The sequence below is a fragment of the Oncorhynchus masou genome, chromosome 8 (assembly GCF_036934945.1).
Source record: "Oncorhynchus masou masou isolate Uvic2021 chromosome 8, UVic_Omas_1.1, whole genome shotgun sequence".
NCBI lineage: Eukaryota > Metazoa > Chordata > Actinopteri > Salmoniformes > Salmonidae > Oncorhynchus > Oncorhynchus masou.
This window is the reverse complement of record NC_088219.1, coordinates 12491140-12511924: the sequence shown is the minus strand read 5'-3', so window position 1 is coordinate 12511924 and position 20785 is coordinate 12491140. Positions and strand designations below refer to the sequence as shown.

The following is a 20785-nucleotide window of genomic DNA, read 5'->3' as shown; positions in this document are numbered from 1 at the left end:
CCTATCCTGGTTATTCCTTGAAGAGGTGGGGTTTCAGGTGTCTCCGGAAGGTGGTGATTGACTCCGCTGTCCTGGCGTCGTGAGGGAGTTTGTTCCACCATTGGGGGGCCAGAGCAGCGAACAGTTTTGACTGGGCTGAGCGGGAAGAAGAGATACCGGCCTGAGTGAGCACTTCCTGTTTAGAAAGTGAGACAGGTGTTGGTGATTAAGTCGTGAGTGTTTGTTTGCATTTGAACAAGTTTAAGTTTGGTTTGTTTTTTTCCCCCTTTGCAGTTTTACTGCTTGGGGGAGAGTTTTTGGGTCTAATTTTTGTTTACTATGACGGACAACATGGCAATGACTAACGGAATGGACAAGGACAAAGAAAATGCTCAACGGAAGAAACATGGAGATGAAGGAGGACTGAAAAATGGCAAAGAATTTACGGTGGCAGTGGAGTTGATGGGAGAAGATAAAGTTACAAAGATGGAGATACTACGTCCGATTAAAGAGGTGTGTGGGGAGGTGGTGGGATGTAGAATGAAAGGAGAAAGCAAGTACGAAATTACAATGCGAAATGGAAAAGGAAAGGATCGTTTAATGGATGGTTTAATGATAAAAGACACAAGGTTCATGGCGAGAGATATGATTGCAAACGAGCTAGTCGTATCTTTCATGAATCTTCCCGTATACGTCAAAGACAGAGTTATACTGGATAAGCTGAGTAGCTGGGGTGTAACTGCTGTCTCAGAAATAAGGAGGATAGTTTGGCCAGGTATGGAGATAGTGGACTGGACAAGATTTTGTAAGGTAAAATTCACTGAAACAGTATAATCATTGCCATATTCGACAAAATTTGAGACACTGGAGGGAGGAGAGTATTTTAGAGTAATACATGATAAGCAGGTCAGGGTTTGTCGACTGTGTATCCAGCCTGGGCACATAGTCAAAGACTGCCCTGAGTTTCAATGTTTCAAGTGTGGTAAACAGTTACATTGTAAACGATCAAGACTGTGTCTGTGTTGTTATTCTCATTATTTCCAAGTGCTCCTGCAGTTTTGTACAGAGAGTCTCAGTCTGGAGCTTCAGCTCAAGTGAAAAGGAGGTCACACTGAGCACCAACTCCTCCTTCACAGTGGTCTGTTCTGGTTGGAGCAAGGTGGTCTGTTCTGGTTGCAGCGGCTCAGACTGCTAGACCATCCTAGACCATTTCTAGACCATCCTAGACCATCCTAGACCATTTCTAGACCATCCTAGACCATTTCTAGACCATCCTAGGCCATCCTAGACCATCCTAGACCCTACTAGACCCTACTAGACCCTACTAGACCCTACTAGACCATCCTAGGCCCTACTAGACCCTACTAGACCATCCTAGACCATCCTAGATCATACTAGACCATCCTAGACCCTACTAGACCCTACTAGACCCTACTAGACCCTACTAGACCATCCTAGGCCATCCTAGACCCTACTAGACCCTACTAGACCATCCTAGATCATAATAGACCCTACTAGGCCATCCTAGACCATCCTAGGCCATCCTAGACCATCCTAGACCATACTAGACCCTACTAGGCCATACTAGACCCTACTAGACCCTACTAGACCCTCCTAGACCCTACTAGACCCTACTAGACCATACTAGACCCTACTAGACCCTACTAGACCCTACTAGACCATACTAGGCCATCATAGACCATCCTAGGCCATCATAGACCATACTAGACCATACTAGGCCATCCTAGGCCATCCTAGGCCATCCTAGACCATCCTAGGCCATCATAGACCATCCTATACCATACTAGACCATACTAGGCCATCCTATACCATCCTAGACCATCCTATACCATCCTATACCATCCTAGGCCATCAATCTCTTCTATTATAGGAGGACTATGGAGGGACAAACTGTGACATTTCAAAGTTAATACAAATCAGTGCTGGTTTCAGAATTGACTTCCCTTCTTCAAAGTCTAACATGTGGTGGACATGTACCTAATCTCTGTCCTCCCCCTCAGACCTGGACGAATGGTTTGCTCCCCTGGGGCCAGGAGTAATGATGAAGGAGGGAGAGGAAGGTACCATTTCCTGCGTGGTGTTTGACCCCGGCGTTAACGTGACCCTGTATGAGCTGGGCAGCCGGGCCCATGTGGAAGGAACATATCATCCCAGTAAAGGGATCACCGCCATCCTGAAAGACAGCTCCTACATCTGCCGAGGTGCCATGAACGGAGAGGAGAAGGCGTCCCAGGTGTATTACGTCTACAGCATTGTGGGTAAGGCTCTGTGTCAACACAACCCACAAAGTAAAACTTCAACCAAAAGGAAGAGTGTCTCAACAGATGTCTTAAAATGGTCTTTAAAAAGCTAGCTGTAAAATGCTTTTGAAGACCAGCCCGCATGAACGTTGGGCCTGTTATGATGTCCTCTGTCTTTGCGCTTTATTCTTAACAGTCCAGAAGTCCATGAACACCTTTATGACTCTCTTAAAGACGGTGCTGAAACAAGGCAAGGCCTTGATGCTTAATTGTACTGTAGAAAAGCAGAGATAGTTTACTTCACATGGGAGTTTCCTCGTAAAGAGATGAGTGAACTTATGGGTGAAGGATTATATGCAGAGGCGCAACTTTCACTGTGGACTCCCCCCCCTCACATTCTGAAATTGCATTTTTGTCCCCCGCAATTTTATCATTGGAATGGACGCCTCCAAGCGGTCGGCTGTTAAGAGTGTTAATCCGACTGGATAACAAACTAATTCTAAAACCAACGTTGTGCCCCTGATCATATGTGACACATATTACCAAGCATAATCAACTCCTTTTTTGGGACAATCATGCTGTTGTTAAAGGCTGTTGTTACTTCTGTTATATTGTGTTTCCATCTGAAGATATTTGAGGCATTGACAGACTTTCTACCAGGGAACCGGGAGCTCAGAATCCCCTCCTTCTTGAACATCTCCAGAGCTACTTTGGAGGACTCGGGTCAGTACACCTGCTGGGGGCAGGACACTTTGTCAGGACAGTCAGCCATGATTAATCTCACTGTCACTGTTCTGGGTGAGCAAACGCCCTCAAAGCTTTTCCAAACTCACATTGGCCTAGTAACACTTTTTAATTCATCAACTGAAAAAGTGGAAATACTAAGCACATTGCAATGGGGGCTAAATGGGCTTTGTGTGCTTCCGCTTTGGAAAGTCACGAACTGATTCAGGTTCTTGCCTTTCACCTATAAGGCAATATTCTTCTATTCCAATGCCATGTTACAGAACAATGCTTAGTGAATTTGGAACCTTCCGTCAGCACCAATGTTTCAGCGACGAAGGAATGAGAGCATTGAACTCGCAAGTGCAGATCGAAGCATATCCCAAACCTCAGGTGTTATGGACCAGAGACAACACCACCCTCGCTGGGGACACGGTATCTTTGACACCAAACACGTGCATAAGACCAGGTACCCATCATACATGTCATTGACATCGCAACAGAATAAAATATTTGATTATGATGACAATCAATGCATAAGCCCCATGATAAATACCTAGAAGCAGACACATTTCTGTTGTTCACTAACATGGACAATAAAGTTGTATTGATATTGATTGTGTTCTTTTCCTTTTGACCTTTGACTTCCAGTTACCTCAGTACTCTTATCTTGGTAAGGGTCAGGATGGACAGATGGGTCTCTACACCCTCCTGGTGACCGATGGAGATGACGTCAAAGAGATCACCTTTGACCTGCAGGTCAAGGGTAAGATACATAAATACACAGCTGAGATATAATTATCCGCTCTGGAGCATACAGACGGGGTCACTATTCAGTCGTACATTTTCCTTTATTGAGTTATCACATTGGAATATAAAGAATGGTGAATAGTTTCTTTCTAGTGATAAAACAATGGCCTACTTATGTTTCCATACTTACTTTTCACATTCTCATGGGATATTTCCTTTCCCTGCAGCTCCCCCGAAGATAGAAGATCTGTCTAACCAGCACATGGACCAGGGCCACGGTGTGCTCTGTGTCACAGATGGGGCCCCCACACCCACTGTTCACTAGTACAGCTGTGAAACCATGGGAACGTAAGAGGGAAAAACCCTGGAAATAAATACTGACCAACACAATGAAGCATATTCAGCCTCTTCAGTTGTGTTGCGACTTTCTCCTCTCAAACTGTAGAGGGTAGTGCAGCGCTAGGGCCACATTCGTAAATATTAGTCATAATTGTTAGACCTGTTGCTTATTTTAGACACTCAATAGTCTATAGTTGTTTTTTCAGTCACCCAATATTTCACTGAGATAGAAAGTCTCATAAACTGAACAAGAATATTTTCCAGGGTTGGGGTCAATTACATTTCAGTTCCAGTTGATTCAAGAAGTAGAATTCCAATTCTCTTCAATGATTTTCAATGAAGAAAACTTGGAAGGGGAATTGGAATTTGGTCTGCTTTCTGAATTGACTGGAATTTAAATGGAATTGACCCCAACTCTGATATTTTTCTATCATCACCAAGAGAATCCACAATCATGACCTCATCACCAAGATGCAGTCGTAAGACCACAGCATGGAAGCACTCTTCTGGCTGACCCAGACAACGGCAGCATCCAGATGAGCGTGAGATACATTGAGACCTCAGGAGCCTACCAGGTCCGCAGCCTGTTGACCTTTCAGGCCATGAACAGTGTTATGTCAGTACGCTGTGAAGCCCACAACGACAGAGGTCACAGGGCCTGGGACATCAAACTCGTCTCCAACTGTAAGCACTGACTCAGCATGGATTGAAGTCGAGGACTATATGACACAATGAAAATAAGTATTTACAGTAACAACCAACAACTGATGTAAAATCATTTTTGATTAACTGATGAAAATACTCTGTGACTAAAAGAGTACATAACATGCCATTTAGCAGATGCTTTTATCCAAATACATATTTTACATATCGGTGGTGCTGAGAATCAAGACCCACTACCCTGGTATTGCAAGAGCCATGTTCTACCAACTGAGCTACAGAGGACCACCTGTTGTATGAGCTCCTATCTCTGTGTGTGTGTCTGCAGCTCTGTTCTCCCAGGTGGCTGTGCTGGCTGCAGTGTTAGTCCTCGTAGTCATCACTGTCATCTTCCTCATTGCCCTCTGGAGAAAGGTGACACGCACACAGAAACCTATCTCCATCTCCTAATACTAACATATGGGCCCTACCGTATATAGTGCTTTTCAAGGACCCATCACATTTGTGTTGATAGTGATGCTACTGTTGAAGATGACACTGTAACATTAGGGATGATGACAATAACGGACTGGAGCCTGGCTAGCAGGTCTAAAGAGCCTTCATGTGGAAATGAACTGCCACCTAAGTCACAGCCTTGATGTCATAACAAACATATGTGTGGGTGTAGGATGGCCTAGTTATTCTAGGTACGTTGAATCAATCTGATTCTATGTATTTACGTGGAATCAACAGCACTCTTTAATTGTCCAAGACATATCTCCCGTCGGGAACAGTTAAGTAACTCATATATATATATATATATATATAATTTATAAAACTCTGACAGGCTTTTGTTCTCTGCCTTCAGTAAGCTCAGACAGCCATGAGTGCACCTACATCGACCCTATGCATCCGCCCTATGACTGTGAGTGGGAGGAGTCCCGAGATAGCATGGTCCTGAGTGAGGGAATATTACAACTTAGTAAGTCAGTGAATATGTTTTAGCATAATTATGTGAATAGCGTAGCCTATATACTGTATAAATCATACTTTATTGATAGATTTGGCGTTGGCTAAGCTAACAGTGCACCTCATTTTCGGTCACACTTGGTCACACGTTCAGGAGGGTCGTGGAGGCCACTGCATACAGATTTGGTCACACCCAGTCCACCATTAAAGTGGCTGTGAAGATGCTCAAGTGTAAGTGCTTTATGCGTCACCAACAACTTCAAAACAAAACGAAATCCTAAAATGTACACGCAAACCACAGACCTATGTCCTCTTTCTCTACCACGGAATAATATTGCAATGCTGTGTGTTCTCCTATTGCATTTGATGGACAACCACAGCAAGAAGAAGTGAGACTCAGCCTCTGATATCTGAGCTGAAAATAATGAGTCCCCTTGGGCCCCATGTAAACATTGTCAAGCTACTTGGGACCTGTACCAAATGAGGTGGGAACTGGGAAGCATACAACTACTTTAACGACTTCGGGTTAGATTCCATCCAATTCCCTTTATTCGTCTGTGCACCTTTTACAGGCAATGTTTTTGTGTTGTTGGAGACCATATTCATGATAAGCGCTGCATATGTTGGCTCAAATGGAAATGTTATTTAAATGTCAATCAATGCAGATCTTCCACAGTTCAGGTTTGAATCTTGGCCTTAACATAATCACCACGTCAGTCAAAGTGTGTGTATTATCATCTGTCCTATATACCTAATAACTGAGTACTGTTGCTACGGCGACTTGGTTGACTACCTTCACCGCAAAAGGCACACCTTCTTGCAGTACTACACAGATTTTTTAAAAATGCAGGGATGCTGATATGTGCAGCACTTCACAATCAAAGACATACTGGCACTTACTGTTGTGCCCCTTCGTGTTTTGCAGAGAGAGAAATGGGGGTTACATGGACATGACTAAGGATGATTCTTTAAATTATGTCCCCGTGCAAGAGCTGAGCGATAACGTCAAGTATGCAGGCATTGAGCTGTCGGCCTATGAGACAACCTACCGTCAGGACAGCAACCAAGGACAAGGTAGAGATAGTGGAAACAATACCAACCCTCAGCCTGAAATAGTGGAAACCACACTAACCCTCAGCCTGATATAGTGGAAACAACACTAACCCTCAGCCTGTTATAGTGGAAACCATACTAACCCTCACCCTGATATAGTGGAAACAACACTAACCCTCAGCCTGTTATAGTGGAAACAACACTAACCCTCAGCCTGTTATAGTGGAAACCACACTAACCCTCACCCTGATATAGTGGAAACAACACTAACCCTCAGCCTGTTATAGTGGAAACCACACTAACCCTCACCCTGTTATAGTGGAAACAACACTAACCCTCAGCCTGTTATAGTGGAAACCATACTAACCCTCAGCCTGTTATAGTGGAAACCACACTAACCCTCAGCCTGTTATAGTGGAAACAACACTAACCCTCAGCCTGTTATAGTGGAAACAACACTAACCCTCAGCCTGTTATAGTGGAAACAACACTAACCCTCAGCCTGTTATAGTGGAAACCATACTAACCCTCAGCCTGTTATAGTGGAAACAACACTAACCCTCAGCCTGTTATAGTGGAAACAACACTAACCCTCAGCCTGTTATAGTGGAAACCATACTAACCCTCAGCCTGATGTAGTGGAAACAACACTAACCCTCAGCCTGTTATAGTGGAAACAACACTAACCCTCAGCCTGTTATAGTGGAAACAACACTAACCCTCAGCCTGTTATAGTGGAAACAACACTAACCCTCAGCCTGTTATAGTGGAAACAACACTAACCCTCAGCCTGTTATAGTGGAAACCATACTAACCCTCAGCCTGTTATAGTGGAAACAACACTAACCCTCAGCCTGTTATAGTGGAAACAACACTAACCCTCAGCCTGTTATAGTGGAAACAACACTAACCCTCAGCCTGTTATAGTGGAAACAACACTAACCCTCAGCCTGTTATAGTGGAAACAACACTAACCCTCAGCCTGTTATAGTGGAAACAACACTAACCCTCAGCCTGTTATAGTGGAAACAACACTAACCCTCAGCCTGCTATAGTGGAAACAACACTAACCCTCAGCCTGCTATAGTGGAAACAACACTAACCCTCAGCCTGATATAGTGGAAACCATACTAACCCTCAGCCTGATATAGTGGAAACCATACTAACCCTCAGCCTGATATAGTGGAAACCATACTAACCCTCAGCCTGTTATAGTGGAAACAACACTAACCCTCAGCCTGATATAGTGGAAACAACACTAACCCTCAGCCTGATATAATGGAAACCATATCTACCCGCAGCCTGATATAGTGGAAACCATACTAACCCTCAGCCTGATATAGTGGAAACAACACTAACCCTCAGCCTGATATAGTGGAAACCATACTAACCCTCAGCCTGATATAGTGGAAACAACACTAACCCTCAGCCTGATATAGTGGAAACCATATCTACCCGCAGCCTGATATAGTGGAAACCATACTAACCCTCAGCCTGATATAGTGGAAACCATATCTACCCGCAGCCTGATATAGTGGAAACCATACTAACCCTCAGCCTGTTATAGTGGAAACAACACTAACCCTCAGCCTGTTATAGTGGAAACCATATCTACCCGCAGCCTGATATAGTGGAAACCATACTAACCCTCAGCCTGATATAGTGGAAACCATATCTACCCGCAGCCTGATATAGTGGAAACCATATCTACCCGCAGCCTGATATAGTGGAAACCATATCTACCCGCAGCCTGATATAGTGGAAACCATATCTACCCGCAGCCTGATATAGTGGAAACCATATCTACCCGCAGCCTGATATAGTGGAAACCATATCTACCCGCAGCCTGATATAGTTGAAACAATACTAACGATCAGCCTGATATAGTGGAAACAATACCAACCCGTAGCCTGATATAGAGTGAGCCAAACTAAGCATCAGCCTGATATAGTGCAAACCAGACTAACCCTCAGCCTGTTATAGTGGAAACAATACTTACTGTCACGACTTCTGCCGAAGTTGGTCCCTCTCCTCGTTTGGGCAGTGTTCGGCGGTCGACTTTCAAGACACCATCGATCTATGTTTCATTTTCGTTTTGTTTTGTCTTGATCATGCACACCTGGTTTCTATTCCATTAATTATGTTCCTTATTTAACCCTCTGATTTCCCCCTCTGTTTGTGTGTTATTGTTTGTCATGTGGGTTCTCGTTGTTCGTGCTTGGGATTATTGTATTTGTTCCTTGTTGGAATCGTACTTATTTTGGAGTCAATTTTGGATGATTACTCAGAACTGTGTCCTGCGCTTGACTCTGCATTTTTCCATGTTACCAACCTGCTCACAGAATAACGCACCAACAAATGGAGTCAGCAGGTACAGCCAGCCCTCCTCTCCCAATGGTGGAAGAGATGAGGAGCCTGTTCAGCAGCACGCGACCATGTTACAGAGTCTCGGTACAGCCACGGATCGCGTGCTGCAAACCATGGACCAATTGGAGAGAGGTGGTTTTCCGGTTCACCCATCAGCACCTTCCCAGCTCCCACAACAACCAATCCAGAGATCCACACTTCCTTCATCAGAATCCAGTGGGATTCAACTCTCGCTCCCGGGAGCATATGATGGCATGGCTGCCGGGTGCCATGGGTTCCTACTCCAGCTGGAGCTCTACCTGGGAGCTGTTCAGGCAGCTCCCTCGGGACGCGAGAGAGTGAGCGCCCTCATCTCTTGTCTGACTGGAAAAGCATTGGTCTGGGCCAACGCCATCTGGGGAGAAGAAGGCCCAAAGTTGGACAATTACAAAGATTTCACCCGCCGCTTCCAGGCAGTTTTCGATCATCCTCCTGAGGGGAGAGCAGCGGGGGAACGTTTGTTCCATTTAAGACAGGGGATGAAGAGCGCTCAAGAGTTCGCTCTGGATTTTAGAACTCTGGCCGCCGGCGCAGGATGGAATGAGCGGGCCCTGATCAACCGCTACAGGTGTAGTTTACGCAAGGACGTTTGTAGGGAGTTAGCCTGCAGGGACACCGCCGTTAATCTGGACCAGCTGGTGGACCTATCCATCCGGCTGGATAACCTGTTGGCATCCCACGGACGTCCAGATCGGGGTCCGTCAGTTCCATCCCCCAGCACCTCTGATCCTACCCCGATGGAGCTGGGAGGTACTGCTATGAGGGGGACCGGAGGGTGGACCTTTCCCTGCACCAACTGTGGCCGCAGAGGACACACTGCTGGTCGGTGCTGGGGAGGTTTCCCAGGTAATCGAGGTGGCAGGCAGAGCACCGGTGGATCATCTCAGGTGAGTAGGCACACACCTCACCCAGAGCTCCCCGTTGCACACATGTGGTTGTGGGTAGCCTTTCCTGAGTTCTCCCCACATTCCCAGCATAATGTGATAGTAGATTCAGGTGCAGCTGGGAACTTTATTGACCGTACATTTGCACTTAGTTTAGGGATTCCTATTGTTCCTGTTGATTGTCCCCTTCCCTCTACATGCCTTAGATAGTCGTCCATTGGGGTCAGGACTAATCAGGGAGGTCACAGCTCCACTCCGTATGATAACGCAGGAGAATCATGAGGAGAGAATTAGTCTCTTTCTGATCAACTCTCCTGCGTTTCCTGTTGTGTTGGGCCTTCACTGGTTGGCCTCTCATGATCCTATTATTTCGTGACAACAGAGGGCTCTCAAGGGATGGTCTCGTCAGTGTTCAGGGAGGTGTGTAGGTGTTTCCTTAGGTGCCACTATGGTGGGGAGTCCAATCCAGGTATCCACCATGCACATTCCCCCCGAATATGCCGATTTGGCACCCGCCTTCTGTAAAAAGAGGGCGACTCAATTACCACCCCATCACCCGGGGGATTGTGCGATAAATCTTCTGGTAGATGCTTTACTTCCCAGGAGTCACGTGTATCCTCTGTCACAGGAGGAGACGGTGGCTATGGAAACATATGTCACCGAATCTCTGGGACAGGGATACATTCGGCCTTCCATTTCACCGGTCTCCTCGAGTTTCTTTTTTGTGAAGGATGGAGGTTTGCACCCGTGTATTGACTATCGGGGTTTGAATCAGATCACGATAAAATACAGTTACCCACTACCTCTCATAGCCAGTATGACAGAGTCATTGCACGGGCACGCTTCTTCACAAAATTGGACCTCAGGAGCGCTTAAAACCTGGTGCGTATCACGGGAGGGGATGAGTGGAAGACGGCATTTAGCACTACATCTGGGCACTATGAATATCTAGTCATGCCGTACGGGTTGATGAATGCTCCATCAGTTTTCCAATGCTTTGTAGATGAGATTTTCAGGGACCTGCACAGGCAGGGTGTAGTGGGGTATATAGATGACATTCTAATATTCTCTGCTACACGCGCCGAGCATGTGTCTCTGGTGCACAAGGTGCTTGGTCGACTGTTGGAACATGACCTGTATGTCAAGGCTGAGAAATGTCTGTTCTTCCAACAGTCCGTCTCCTTCCTACGGTACCGCTTTTCCACGTCAGGAGTAGAGATGGAGAATGACCTTATTTTAGCCTTGTGTAATTGGCCGACTCCAACCACAGTAAAGGAGGTGCAGCGGTTCTTAGGGTTTGCCAACTACTACCTGAGATTTATCTGGGGTTTTGGTCAGGTTGCGGCTCCCATTACCTCATTGCTGAAGGGGGGACTGGCGTGACTGCAGTGGTCAGCGGAGGCGGACAGGGCTTTTTGTCAACTGAAGGCTCTGTTTACCTCGGCTCCCGTGCTGGCTCATCCTGATCCCTCCTTAGTGTTCATAGTTGTGGTGGATGTGTCCGAGGCTGGGATAGGGGCTGTAATGTCTCAGCGCTCGGGTACGTCCCTAAAGCTCCACCACTGCGCTTTCTTCTCGAAGAGGCTCAGCCCAGCAGAGCGAAAATATGATGCGGGGGAGCTGTTGGCTGTTGTCAGGGCTCTGAAAGCGTGGAGACATTGGCTTGAGGGGGCTAAACACCCGTTCCTCATTTGGACTGACCACCGCAATCTGGAGTACATTTGGGCAGCTAGGAGACTGAACCCCCACCAGGCGAGGTGGGCCATGTTTTTTCACCAGCTTTGTTTTCACTCCTACAGACCAGGTTCCCAGAATGTTAAGGCAGACGCACTGTCCAGGATGTATGACACGAAGGAGCAGTACGCAGAGCCTACTCACATAATTCCAGCTTCTTGCCTGGTGGCACCAGTGGTATGGCAGGTGGATGCGGACATCGAGCGGGCGTCACGTGCAGAGCCCACTCCCCCACAGTGTCCAGTTGGGTGTCTGTACGTTCCGTTTGATGTCCGCGATTGTTTGATCTGTTGGGCCCACACGTCACCCTCCTCGGGTCATCCTGGCATCGGTCGGACAGTGCGCTGTCTTGCTGGGAAGTACTGGTCACCCAATTCACGTCTAAAGTCTGGAGGGCGTTTATGGAACGCCTGGGGGTCTTGGTTAGCCTCACCTCAGGTTTTCACCCTGAGAGTAACGGGCAGGTGGAGAGAGTAAACCAGGATGTGGGTAGGTTTCTGCGGTCCTATTGCCAGGACCGGCCAGGGGAGTGGTTGGTTTTCATCCCCTGGGTGGAGATGGCCCAAAACTCCCTTCGCCACTCTTCCACTAACCTATCCCCTTTCCAGTGTGTGCTAGGTTATCACCCAGTCCTGGAACCTTGGCATCAGAGCCAGATCGAGGCTCCTGCGGTGGATGAATGGTTTCGGCACTCGGAGGCGACATGGGACGCTGGTCATGTGCGTTTACAACGGGCCATCAGGCGGCAGAAGACGAGTGCCGACCGACACCGCAGGAAGTTGTAACCTATAACAAACCTCATTCAATCTCCTCAGGACTTTAAATGGCCCCACAAACCGCGAACCCAGCTTCCGGCAGGGCAGGAGAAGGGGCAGGTTTCAGGTCAGACCCGGTTACAAATTCCCCCTGATTACTGTATTAACCCCTCATTCCATATGTCTCTCCTCGGGCCGGTAGTGGCTGGTCCGCTCCAGCAGTCTGAAGCGGACCAGAGGGAGCCCTGGCGTATACTGTGCGAGCCATCATGGACTCAGAGGTCGGGCGAGAGGCCTTCAGTACCTCGTGGAGTGGGAGGGGTACGGTCCAGAGGAGAGATGCTGGAGGAAATCCTGGATCCATCATTACTGCGCCTCGTCCTCCGGGTCGTCCCCGAGGCCGGTGTCGGCGCGCTGCTGGAGACGCGCGTCAAGGGGGGGGGGGGTACTGTCACGACTTCGACAGGTGTTGGTCCCTCTCCTTCTTCGGCCTGTGTTCGATGGTAGATGTCACCGGCTTTCTAGACACCACCAATCAATGTTTCATTTTCATTTTTTTTGTCTTGATCATACACACCTGGTTTCTATTCCATCAATTATGTTCCTTATTTAACCCTTTGATTTCCCTCTCTGTTTTGTGCGTTATTGTTTGTCATGCGGGTTCTCGTTGTTCGTGCTTGGGATTATTGAATTTGTTCCCTGTTGGAATCTCACTTATTTTGGAGAACATTTTGGATGATTACTCAGAACTGTGTTCTGCGCCTGACTCTGCATTTTTCCATGTTACCAACAGTCCTCACACTTACCCTCAGCCTTATATAGATTGAACCAAACTAACCCTCAGCCTTTTATAGTGGAAACCACACTAACCCTCAACCTGTTATAATGGAAACAGACTAACCTTCAGCCTGTTATAATGGAAACAGACTAACCCTCACCCTGTTATAATGGAAACAGACTAACCCTCACCCTGTTATAGTGGAAACAGACTAACCCTCACCCTGATATAGTGGAAACAGACGTACCCTCACCCTGATATAGTGGAAACAGACTAACCCTCAACCTGATATAATGGAAACAGACTAACCCTCACCCTGATATAGTGGAAACAGACTAACCCTCAACCTGTTATAATGGAAACAGACTAACCCTCACCCTGATATAGTGGAAACCACACTAACCCTCACCCTGTTATAATGGAAACAGACTAACCTTCAGCCTGTTATAATGGAAACAGACTAACCCTCACCCTGTTATAATGGAAACAGACTAACCCTCAACCTGTTATAATGGAAACAGACTAACCTTCAGCCTGTTATAATGGAAACAGACTAACCCTCACCCTGTTATAATGGAAACAGACGAACCCTCACCCTGTTATAGTGGAAACAGACGAACCCTCACCCTGTTATAATGGAAACAGACTAACCCTTACCCTGATATAGTGGAAACAGACGTACCCTCACCATGTTATAGTGTGATCCATACTAACCCTCAACCTGTTATAGTGTGATCCATACTAACCCTCACCCTGTTATAGTGTGATCCATACTAACCCTCACCCTGTTATAGTGTGATCCATACTAACCCTCACCCTGTTATAGTGTGATCCATACTAACCCTCACCCTGTTATAGTGTGATCCATACTAACCCTCAACCTGTTATAGTGTGATCCATACTAACCCTCACCCTGTATTATGGAAACAAACTAACCCTCACCCTGATATAGTGGAAACAGACTAACCTTCAGCCTGATATAATGGAAACAGATGAACCCTCACCCTGTTATAGTGTGATGCATACTAACCCTCACCCTGTTATAATGGAAACAGACAAACCCTCAACCTGTTATAATGGAAACAGACTAACCCTCACCCTGTTATAGTGTGATCCATACTAACCCTCACCATGTTATAGTGTGATCCATACTAACCCTCAACCTGTTATAGTGTGATCCATACTAACCCTCACCCTGTATTATGGAAACAAACTAACCCTCACCCTGATATAGTGGAAACAGACTAACCCTCACCCTGATATAGTGGAAACAGACTAACCCTCACCCTGATATAGTGGAAACAAACTAAGCCTCACCCTGATATAGTGGAAACAGACTAACCCTCACCCTGATATAGTGGAAACAAACTAACCCTCACCCTGTTATAATGGAAACAGACAAACCCTCACCCTGTTATAATGGAAACAGACAAACCCTCACCCTGATATAATGGAAACAGACGAACCCTCACCCTGTTATAGTGTGATCCATACTAACCTTCAGCCTGTTATAGTGGAAACAGACTAACCTTCAGCCTGATATAATGGAAACAGATGAACCCTCACCCTGTTATAGTGTGATCCATACTAACCTTCAACCTGTTATAGTGGAAACAGACTAACCCTCACCCTGTTATAGTGTGATCCATACTAACCCTCACCCTGTTATAGTGTGATCCATACTAACCCTCAACCTGTTATAGTGTGATCCATACTAACCCTCACCCTGTTATAGTGTGATCCATACTAACCCTCACCCTGTTATAGTGTGATCCATACTAACCCTCACCCTGTTATAGTGTGATCCATACTAACCCTCACCCTGTTATAGTGTGATCCATACTAACCCTCAACCTGTTATAATGTAAACAGACGAACCCTCACCCTGTTATAATGGAAACAGACTAACCCTCACCCTATTATAATGGAAACAAACTAACCCTCACCCTGTTATAATGGAAACAGACTAACCTTCAACCTGTTATAGTGGAAACAGACTAACCCTCACCCTGTTATAGTGTGATCCATACTAACCTTCAACCTGTTATAGTGGAAACAGACTAACCCTCAACCTGTTATAATGGAAACAGACGAACCCTCACCCTGTTATAATGGAAACAGACGAACCCTCACCCTGTTATAATGGAAACAGACTAACCCTCACCCTGTTATAATGGAAACAGACTAACCTTCAACCTGTTATAGTGGAAACAGACTAACCTTCAGCCTGATATAATGGAAACAGACGAACCCTCACCCTGTTATAGTGTGATCCATACTAACCTTCAGCCTGATATAGTGGAAACAGACAAACCCTCACCCTGAAACATTTAAACTTCCCTGTCAGACAGATGGTGGGTAGACATTGTCTCTGATGTTGAAATGCTGCTGAAGAGACCAAAATAGGGAAGCCTCTCACTCCACCTTGATGTTTGACATGCAAGCGGTTTCCATAATAGGATTGTTAATGTTTCAACCTCTTGTGTAACCAGATATTGCCTTTTAAACAGTACTTTGATCAAAACCATCAGCCTGTCTCAGAGTTTGTGATTAAGGTTTGTTCTCTGTTATGTTGCTCAGGCCAAGAGAGAGCAGACATGGCGTTATCAGTGACTCCCCTATTCTGAGATACACTGATCTCGTGGGGTTGAGCTACCAGGTGGCTAAGGGCATGGACTTCCTGTCATCCAAGAACATATGACTCATTACAGCTGGCTTATATCCGCTTTAACAGATTGATTCACAATCCGATCTCATTAATACCGGATCATGCAATGACATTTCATGCCATGTCACATCAAACATTCATTCATTACTGATGCCGCGTGGAAATAATCTTAGTGAACCCACAAGACACTTCAATAACAGCTTGTCTGAACTGTTGTCCCTGTCCTCACGCTCTCGTCTGTGAGGAAAAGCTGGTTAAGATCTGTGACTTTGGCTTGGCCCATGACATCATGAACAACTCCAACTACATAGCCAAACGCAGAATGAGTTCTTTTATATATATAAGGTATTTTACTTTATTGAACAGAGATAGAGAGGATGAGAGTGAGGAAAGAGGTTGTGTCACGGCTGGCTGAAGGACTGGACCAAGGTGCAGCATGGTAAGCGTACATTTGAACTTTATTTAAAAATGACGCAGACAAAACGAAGAACAAAAAAACAAACAGTGAAGCTTTGGGCTATGAGCCCTGAATTACTACAAAGTTAACTTCTCATAAAACAGGTGGGGGAAAAGGGTACCCAGGTATGGTTTTCAATCAGAGACAACGATAGACAGCTGCCTCTGATTGAGAACCACACCCGGCCAACCACCTGGAAATAGAAAATCATAGAACATAGAACATAGACAGCCCACCCAAATCACACCCTGACCAAACCAAAATAGAGACATAAAACGCTCTATACGGTCAGGGCGTGACAAGTAGGCTGGATTTGAACCTATGCCAACAGTGTAGACGTGTGTCGGAGGCTGCCGAAATCCCGCCAGACCAGCTACCGTAGCCTACAAGGTAGGTTAACTTCATTTGTTTAGCTTTTATTGTAGTGTATTTGTGTACAGGCCATTTAAAGAAGTATAGTGTGTGTAGCAGGGGCACAACTTTGACTGGGGAATGTGATACAAAACAAGGAAACGGTGTGCTTTAGGACCATGCGGATGCCTCCGAGGGGTCGGATTGACTGTTTGGAGTGTTTATCCGACTGGATTAAAAAAATACAGTACCAGTCAAAAGTTTGGACACACCTACTCATTACAGGGTTTTTCTTTATTTATTACAATTTTCTACATTGTAGAATAATAGCGAAGACATCAAAACTATGAAATAACACATATGGAATCATGGAGTAACCAAAAAAAGTGTTAAACAAATCAAAATATATTTGATATTATTCAAGGTAACCACCCTTTGCCTTTGATAGCTTTGCACATCCTTGGCACTTTGTAAAAATTAAGAAAAACCCTTGAATGAGTATGTCTGTCCAAACGTTTGACTTGTAGTGTATATATTATGTTGTCGTCCCACCCAGTCTGGAGGGGAAGAAACCATCAAACAGCCATCATGTTTTAAGGTGAAAGTGATTGAAACTGAAACACTGTTTTTATAAGGAACTTCCAGAAGTGGGTTAATGTCACATACTTTTCACAAAGTATTTTTTTTTTGTCTTGTTGGTGCTGTACATCCTGAATGTAAAATATGTTTTAGGTAAAAAAGCTGGCGTCGAAAATGTTCTGAAGGTTTTTAAACACTAAAACTTCTCACTGGATTGAAGTTGTTGTTGTTGCCAGAATATGTTTGAGTTATGGGAAATCTGGGCTGCGGACTCTTTTCAACTGAGGTTTTTTTTCTTGGCTTTTTATTTGGCGGTAGATCAGGAGAGGATGTGAAACAGCTTTCCCAGAGTCTTTATGGTGTAGACGGTACAATACTTTGGTCAGACTACCAAAATAATGTCAATTTGCGTCACTGTACCACAAACAGAAGGTCATTTGCCACAAATACATCTGTAATTCTATATTACACCTGTCTTGACCTAAATTGGGTTACCTAATGTCCTCTATAGCTCAATAGGTTACCTAATGTCCTCTATAGCTCAATATGTTACCCAATTTCCTCTGTAGCTCAATGAGTTACCTAATGCTGTCTGTAGCTCAATAGGTTACCTAATGTCCTCTGTAGCTCAATAGTTAACCTAATGTCTGCTGCAGCTCTGTGGATTAGCGCGCATGACTGTACGTCGCTTTGGATAAAAGCATCTGCTAAATGGCATATATTAATGTATGTCTCTGATATTGTACACATTCCTGCCACTGAAGTGGATGGCTCCAGAGAGTATCTTCCAGAACCTCTGTTACGGTTTCCTTCTGGTGAAAGAGAGGAGGACCAAAATGCAGCGTGGTTATCTTTATACATCTTTAATGAAAGATGAAAAATACAAACAATTTACAAAACAAGAAACGTGAAAAATCAAACCAGCCCTATCTGGTGCAACAAACACAGAGACAGGAACAATCACCCACGAAATACTCAAAGAATATGGCTGCCTAAATATGGTTCCCAATCAGAGACAACGATAAACACCTGCCTCTTGATTGAGAACCACTCTAGGCAACCATAGACTTACCTAGAATACTATACTAAACACAACGCCATTAATCTACAAAACCCCTAGACAAGACAAACCCATAATCACCCATGTCACACCCTGGCCTGACCACAATAATAAAGAAAACACAAAATACTAAGGCCAGGGCGTGACACTCTACAGAACCTTGAGTGATGTTTGGTCTTTTGGCATTCTGCTTTGGGAGATCAAATCAAATGTTATTAGTCACATGCGCAAAATACAACAGGTTTAGACCTTACAGTGAAATAAAAGTAACAAGTAATTAAAGAGCAGCAGTAAAATAACAATAGCAAGACTAAATACAGGGGGGTACCGATACAGACTCAATGTGTGGGGGCACCGGTTAGTCGAGGTAATTGAGGTAATATGTACATATAGGTAGAGTTGTTAAAGTGACTATGCATGGATGATAACAACATAGAGTAGCAGATGTGTGAAGGAGGGGGGAATGCAAATAGTCTGGGGAGCCATTTGATTAGATCTTCAGGAGTCTTATAGCTTGGGGGTAGAAACTGTTTAGAAGCCTCTTGGACCTAGACTTGGCACTCTGGTACCGCTTCCCATGCGGTAGCAGAGAGAACAGTCTATGACTAGGGTGGCTGCAGTCTTTGACCATTTTTAGGGCCTTCCTCTGACACCGCCTGGTATAGAGGTCCTAGATGGCAGGAAGCTTTGCCCCAGTGATGTACTGGGTCGTATGCACTACTCTCTGTAGTGCCTTGCGGTCGGAGGCCCGAGCAGTTGCCATACCAGGCAGTGATGCAACCATTCAGGATGCTCTCGATGGTGCAGCTGTAGAACCTTTTGAGGATCTGAGGACCCATGCCAAATCTTTGCAGTCTCCTGAGGGGAATAGGTTTTGATGTGCCCTCTTCACGACTGTCTTGGTATGCTTGGACCATGTTAGTTTGTTGGTGATGTGGACACCAAAGAACTTGAAGTTCTCAACCTGCTCCACTACAGCCCCGTCGATGAGAATGGGGGCGTGCTCTGTCCTCTTTCCTGTAGTCCACAATCATCTCCTTTGTCTTGATCACATTGAGGGAGAGGTTGTTGTCCTGGCACCACACGGCCAGGTCTCGGACCTCCTCCCTACAGGCTGTCTTGCCGTTGTCGTTGACAGGCCTACCACTGTTGTGTCATTGGCAAACTTAATGATGGTGTTGGAGTTGTACCTGGCGTGCAGTCATGAGTGAACAGGGAGTACAGGAGGGGACTGAGCAGGCACCCCTGAGGGGCCCCTGTGTTGAGGATCAGCGTGGTGGATGTGTTGTTACCCTACCCTTATCACCTGGGGGCGACCCTCTTTACCCTAGGTAAATAGAATATTCTCTGCATATTACAGATGTATTTTAATTTATTGCAACTAGAGATCATTTATGAATACATGTCTTGATATTAGGTATGTGCTCTGTTTTTGCCTAACTTCAGGACGAACGCCCTATCCTGACATTCCCATGAATCAACAGTTCTACGCTGCATTGAAAAGAGGCTATAGGATGCCCAAACCCACTCATGCTACAGACAAGATCTGAGGCCTCATCCGTCTCTCTTTGTCTGTAGGAATGTTTGTGGTTGCAAGTAAAACATAGGACGAGGTGACATTAACTCTGAGTTTGATGATGTGAGCTATGAGCTATGATGTCATGTGTACGTGTTGATGAGAAATTGGAGAAGAGGCCACAGTTCTCCTCTCGAGCTTATTCGATGGGAAACCTGCTGACTAAGACTTACAGAAAGGTAAAGACAACCATGATAGATCATCCTCAACACTATGGCGATTTAATATGTTGATTTCTCATGTATATCTACAATTAGTAGATACATATAATTTCCAAACCCGTCCAAGAAATACACCCAGGTGAATAAGAGCTTTCCCAAAGAGCGACCACGCTGTAGTCAAAACCAAACCTAGACCAGCAGGGAACCAGTCTCCTCGGGGGATCTAGGAGGGCAGAAGACAGGAGAGACCTGGGAGGAAGCTGGCCCCTCCCAGACTGAATCCATTATCAACATCCCAGATATCCATGCAGTCATAGAGGCAGGAGGTGGTGAGGTGCTGAACACCGCCACACAGAGTACATCAAGGTAACGTAGGACGTTCTCTCCGCAGAGTGTGTGTCTAATCTGTAAACCCTGTGGCTGCCAGTTTGCCACAGGAACTGTGTCTGTGTGAGTCAGGGGCAGCATTTGACGATTGCCCAATTCTGCACTGCCTCATGTCATGGCAGCTTTCCTTCAAAGCTTTTTGGATGTTGGGTTTTTGTTTCTTGCTTATTGTTATCAATAATTGGTCAGTGACACTCTGGCTTACGATAACACCGTTTATTGATTTTCCTCTGAGAGTAATAAAGCCGTAATAAAGTAAAACCACCATTTTTTTTC

General features: G+C 45.5%; 1 pseudogene; it reads left to right on the top strand.

Moving 5' to 3' along the window:
• The first annotated feature begins 318 nt into the window (after positions 1 to 318).
• Positions 319 to 20577, top strand: LOC135543749 (platelet-derived growth factor receptor beta-like; annotated as a pseudogene).
• Positions 20578 to 20785: the final 208 nt, after the last annotated feature.